At 42.1% G+C, this 5,980-nt stretch overlaps 1 pseudogene; it reads left to right on the forward strand.

The window, feature by feature from the left end:
* The first annotated feature begins 786 nt into the window (after positions 1–786).
* Positions 787–5,617, forward strand: LOC147433768 (uncharacterized; annotated as a pseudogene).
* The last annotated feature ends 363 nt before the right edge of the window (positions 5,618–5,980 follow it).

Here is a 5,980-nt window from a genome sequence, read left to right on the forward strand (position 1 = left end):
CACACCCTCTTCTTACTTCCTGGAGTGCAAAATCCGTCGGATGATTCTTGATGATGAAGACCTGGAGATGTACATAAATGAGCACACCCAACGCAATATGCTCATCTCTGAAAATACAGGACACACTTTAAACCTCATAAAACAAATTTTATCCTCAATCGTGAAGATCCACTCACTTGTACAGTGAATGACACAGTCGAACTAGGAGTATCTCAAAGTCGTGTTAGAATGCTGAAGCTACTGCAAGATTTCGCTGAGACCAACAATACAGCTCTGACCTCTCAACAGCAAGAAATCTTTGATCATATATCAGGCCTAAGTAATGGACTCCATGTCATTGCAGGCATTCCAAGATGTGGAAAAACATTCCTCATAAAATTCTTCACCTCAATCTTCATAAAAAATAATAAGACCGCTATCCTGACTACATCAACTGGAGCAGCAGCTGCCCGCCTTAGCAGCCTAGCAACTACAATCCACTATCAATTCAGGATCCCTTGTTCCAAACAGCATTTTCCGCAAGCAATTCATCCCACAGATGAAAGATTTGTCACTATACATGGTGCCAAAAATAATAAGACCGCTATCCTAACTACATCAACTGGAGCAGCAGCTGCCCTCCTTAGCAGCCTAGCAACTACAATCCACTATCAATTCAGGATTCCTTGTTCCAAACAGCATTTTCCGCAAGCAATTCATCCCACAGATGAAATATTTATCACTATACATGGTGCTGACATCATTATCATAGACGATATATCAATGCTAACGAGCAAAATCTTCAATATGGTTGTTCGCCAGATAGTTAACATCAGCAATGGAACGCTTCTTGATCCATTCAGTCAGAATCTCATCTTTCTTTTTGGAGATTTGGTGCAACTTCCCCCAGTCTCCCATCACCAAGAGTCATTATGCCATGTTTGCAACATACAAAACTCAGCTTACATTGCTGCAACCACAATATGATCTTCTCAGTTCGCAAGGAGCGTTTTTGCAAGCTCTGATACCACTGCAATGAACAGGAGCATGGCTGCCCTGCGAAATACCCGAAATAACACAATAAACAGCATAAAACAAGCTAATCGGCATACCTGGCACAATCACGTGGTCGCATGATCGCAAGATACACGAATAGAGAGAGAGACAGAGAGCGAGAGAGATTGAGAGAGCACGTGTAGGCGCACCTCCTAGAGCGGAGTGCTACGCCGGCGAGGCAAGAGAGAAGAGGGGAGAGGTGAGAAGAGCAACGCAGACACTGGGTGCAATCTCCCCACGTGCAACAGTGACCATTTCCCTCTTGCACGTATTTGTTATATAGATTTCTTGAATGGTCAAATAGGTTACAAACTGGTCGGCCGGTCATAAATGGCCAAAGCTCATAAAGAGCACTTGAATAATAAATTATAAAATATAATATCCTTTTGAGATCCTTTCACATAACCCTTGGCCTTTTCCACCTGTCAGCTACATTAAACAATAAAATATCAATTCCATTACAAGAGGAGCTCGCCATCGCGAGCTAACTCCCTCACAAAGATTGTCAGGCGGCCACGCTGTCTGCACAGCATAGCTCGTCAAAAAAAAAAAATTAATTATTTTTTTCCCACTATTGGGCGCCCTAGGGTGCCCATGGGCCACCCAAGGACAACCCAAGCGGCCTGTCACATGACCAGCATGGCCAAAGGGCATTCGCAAGGGAAAGATGCAGCCAGAGATCGTGCATGCCTTGGTTGTAGGATTTTCTCAACATCCATATAGTCGATACGGCACGGCTTGTAACTTTGGCATGAAAAGGGAATCGACCCAAATGGTCGCTTCTCGCAGTGACGAACAAAAGGGAATCGACCCAAACGGTCGCTTTGAACAACATATCCATGACGACAACCAACCAGGCACGGCTTGGCAAATTATCGGAGGTCAAAGTCATTGGCAACCGCAATTTACATAATTCCACATAATTCACCATGACTCCAAGATCATCATCAATGGATATTTGACAACACAAGTGTGGCTTGTCTGTGAAATCATTACCGATTTTTTGCTTGACCAAGGTCGAACATCATGGATGCTCATATACATGAGCATTGTAGCCGATGAGGCGAGTCGACGTAAGTATCTAATCATGCAAAGTGAAAGGAACCAGCAAGACGGGGCGGCATCAGTCCTCACTACGATGTGCACACCATACATGTTTGGACTCGCCATTGGCATGCAAAGTCGGATACGACAAGGTCGTATCTGCACTAAACAAGGGGAATCGAAGTATACCTTTCCTCATGCTTGAAAGGGGAATCCACAACATGCCCGATGATAGAAATAGTTGTGCAGGTAAGTTATGACGTCAAGGCACGCCATATCTTGGTATGCGTGTTCATGCATGCTGCCAAAAATCGACACCATGGTACTCCAAGTCATCACGCAATTCATGAGGTATGCAGTTATTTTACATTTTTGATTCGGATGTGATTGCTTGCTATGGCAACGCCAAGGTCTAGAATCTCAAGGAGATTGGCACAACCTGTTGCTCATTGACATAAAGGGAGCCACGGAGCTCCGCAGGGCTGGCTCCTTGTCGCCACTTCTAGCAGACAGCGTAGAATACTTACCACACCGTGGTATTCACAATTCCACGCACACTTTGCAACTGCAATCAAGTCTCCTTGTCACTGTGTCTAGAAGCGGACAGAGGACGTTTGCCACACATTACTAGCTAATTTCAGTTGAACTCACTCGACAAGGTCGACTCTTTTTGTCCTGATATCTGTATGTCAACAACCACTTCAGTTGGCTATCAGCAAGGCTTCAATTGCCCATGTTTGGTATATGCTATGAGCATACAAACTTGGGAGGGACTTGACACTATGCTTGAAGGATCTTTCATGGTGTACATGATACAAGAGGGCGTAAGAGCATATGCGACAACTCTCTCTCGTGTAGCAGAATTGGCTATGAGCCACATTCGAACGAGTTTTCCTTTGGAAGTTCAACACAACTGGTGGCAGTCGAATGACCAAGTTAGCCAAGCTTAAGTTTTTCTTGTTTTTTTCTATTTATACTTTAGGGCGAGGGGAATTGGCAAAATAGGGAACATCAGTTCACAGAATCCCTCCCAGTCTAAACCGGTACAAGGCACTTATGGTTTTGGGCTCTCACCTTTGAGGCCGTCACTCTCGCCAAGGGCTTACCACTCTACATGCACGGCATGCTAGCCAGGAAAAATGAATTCCATCATTTGTTGGTTTATGCTTCCGCTATAACACCAGACACTCTGTCAAGGACAAGATAAGTTTTTGATTGTTTGACATGATTTTTGGGTTGTTGTCAACGCACAACAACACTAAAAGAACCTGAAACTTGGACTTGATTCATGGGCAAAATGTCAGTGCTAAGTTGTCCTCATACAATCACGACCCCTGCAAGATAGGTGGATTGTGGAATGCTTTTAGGATAAGCTGCAATTCAGGCATAAGATGTCTAAGAGCACACATTCTGGGCACACACTCTAAAACTTAAGGCAATTTCCTCATCCCAGCATGTTCTTCTTCTTCTTCTTCTCTCTCTCTCTCTCTCTCTCTCTCTCTCTCTCTCTCTCTCTCTCTCTCTCTCTCTCTCTCTCATTTCTAGGCCACAATATGATCTTCTCAGTTCGCCATGCTGCAGACCCCGCTTACGTCCAATTCTTGGATACGATCTGTGTCAAGCAACCAACTGAACAACAGATAGCATAAATGCTTTCACAATGTGTAATAAATGAAACTGAACTCCTAAGAGTAATCGATGATGCTACTACACTGATATGTACTCATAGGGAGGATGTATAAGTACAACAACTTGATTTTGCAAAAGTCCTTCTCGGCATCCGATATTGTTTTCATTCCACTGAAGACCAATGCTCTTGACGAACCATTACTGTATGAATGGCTCCAAGACAAGGCATTCCATGAGATGGACAATATTGCAGTTGGGGCTAGATGTATGATTACAGAGAACATTAACTTGGCTATAGGTGCCGCGAATGGCTCCACTTGTCGTACACTTTCCTATTCATATGACTGTACCGGTCAAATTGCTGCTATAGAAGTAATGTTACTTTCCACTGATACCACCATGACCATATGAAGGACTAAGCATGCTACAAGAGCAATCAATTGCAAATGGTTCCACAAAAGCACGTTCCCTTTGTCACTCGCGTACGCAATCACTGGAAACAACTCTCAAGGAGCAACGATATCAAATAAAGTCATACTCATTATAAAACAAGCTTTCGCCCCAGAATTGGCATACATCATGTTCTCTCGTGTGACAAAAAGACGCCATCTCAAAATATTAAACATTCCAACCCCAAGGATGTTCTGGCCGGCCAGTAAAACACTCCCCCAATGGTTAGACATTTCCTCGCTTATTTTCACATACAAGTCCTCTAATTCTTTCGGTCTTTCATCTCGTAAGGTGTATGGACTACACAATCAATTCTTTGACGACAGTTTTATTAACTTCAGATTTCCTTCACAGCAAGTAACAACCTCCAACATCTCCTCATGGACACCGACCAGGTAACCATGGACTACACAATCAATTCTTTGACGACAGTTTTATTAACTTCAGATTTCCTTCACAGCAAGTAACAACCTCCAACATCTCCTCATGGACACCGACCAGGTAACCATTCCTTGCATTAATCTATTTTGTAGCTACATTTTATGCCATTCAATATGTAAAAAACTCAACCATCATATTTCTCTTTCTCTATCGTTCAGATATTTGATAAATTCATCAACATCGCAGCTACCTCAAAACCAAAAAATAGTTCTTCTGTATACCCATCTTCAAATCAAATGCGACTAGCAAATATGGCTGGCGAAGCCTCGAGTGCATTCATTGAAGGGTTCCTCACAACTCAGCTCCTCCACTCATACATCAATAAATGCAGCAATCAAAACAAAGAATATAGAAATAACGAGCTAAATTTGGCAAGAGGTACTTCGAAATCTTCATATTCTTGTATTGCAAACACTAAACATTAACAAATTTGGTTGCTTCTACAATATCTATCTTTTTTCTATAGGGTTACAAAAAGAGATACTGCTATCATTGGGCATTGACTTTGATGAGTCAAACAAACTACTGCTAGACACAGAAGCCCAAGAAATACTAAACACAAAGACTGTTGGAATCACCACCTACGCAATCAAGATGCTTCAATACGGTTACAAAATTGCCCTTGATAAATTGGTCGTTCTTGACAAGAATACAGCAAGCCAGGCACTTTCCAACATGGTCAAAGAGTTTGCGAACGAATTCAAAGGGAATGAGAGAGCAATCTTAACTGATGAGAAATTCACATGGCATTTTAATAGAGACCTTTTTGACGCCCGGTTTGGTGAGACAACTGATCCATTTCAAAAGCTTGAACCGCTACACGGTAACCATCCGTACCCCTTAAAGAATATAATTATCTGATTAAATACTAATTGAGAATATCACTTCAGTGCAGGACATTGACAATGAAACCAACAAGGAGATCCCCAACAACATAACAACTTCACAAGAGGAAACAGCACGTTCCGACGTTGCTCCAACTCCCAAAAGAGAACGACACACGAAGAGAACTACATAGTTTACTCTATTAGGTGCAAAATCAATAACCGTGTATACATAGGCATGACATCCGATTTTGAATCTAGGAAAAGAGCACACATACAAATCCACCAAAACGGATGAAACATGATGTGTAGTCCTTTCCCCCATTTTGTCAAAACTTTGAGTTTCATGTACTGCACAATACACACGATAGGAGTACTGCTATTGTATTGGAAGCACAACAGATAATTACTCAAGATGCAACGTCCACCAAAGGATACAATAATTTGAAGGGACATCCTTCAAAATGCAAGAAATACTATTATTTAAAACACCATAGAAAAATATAGCATGCAATGAAATTTAATCTTTGTTCTAGAGTAGCAACTCTCATTCATTT

This window comes from Adiantum capillus-veneris, chromosome 19 (assembly GCF_014529385.1).
Source record: "Adiantum capillus-veneris isolate H3 chromosome 19, ASM1452938v2, whole genome shotgun sequence".
Lineage (NCBI taxonomy): Eukaryota > Viridiplantae > Streptophyta > Polypodiopsida > Polypodiales > Pteridaceae > Adiantum > Adiantum capillus-veneris.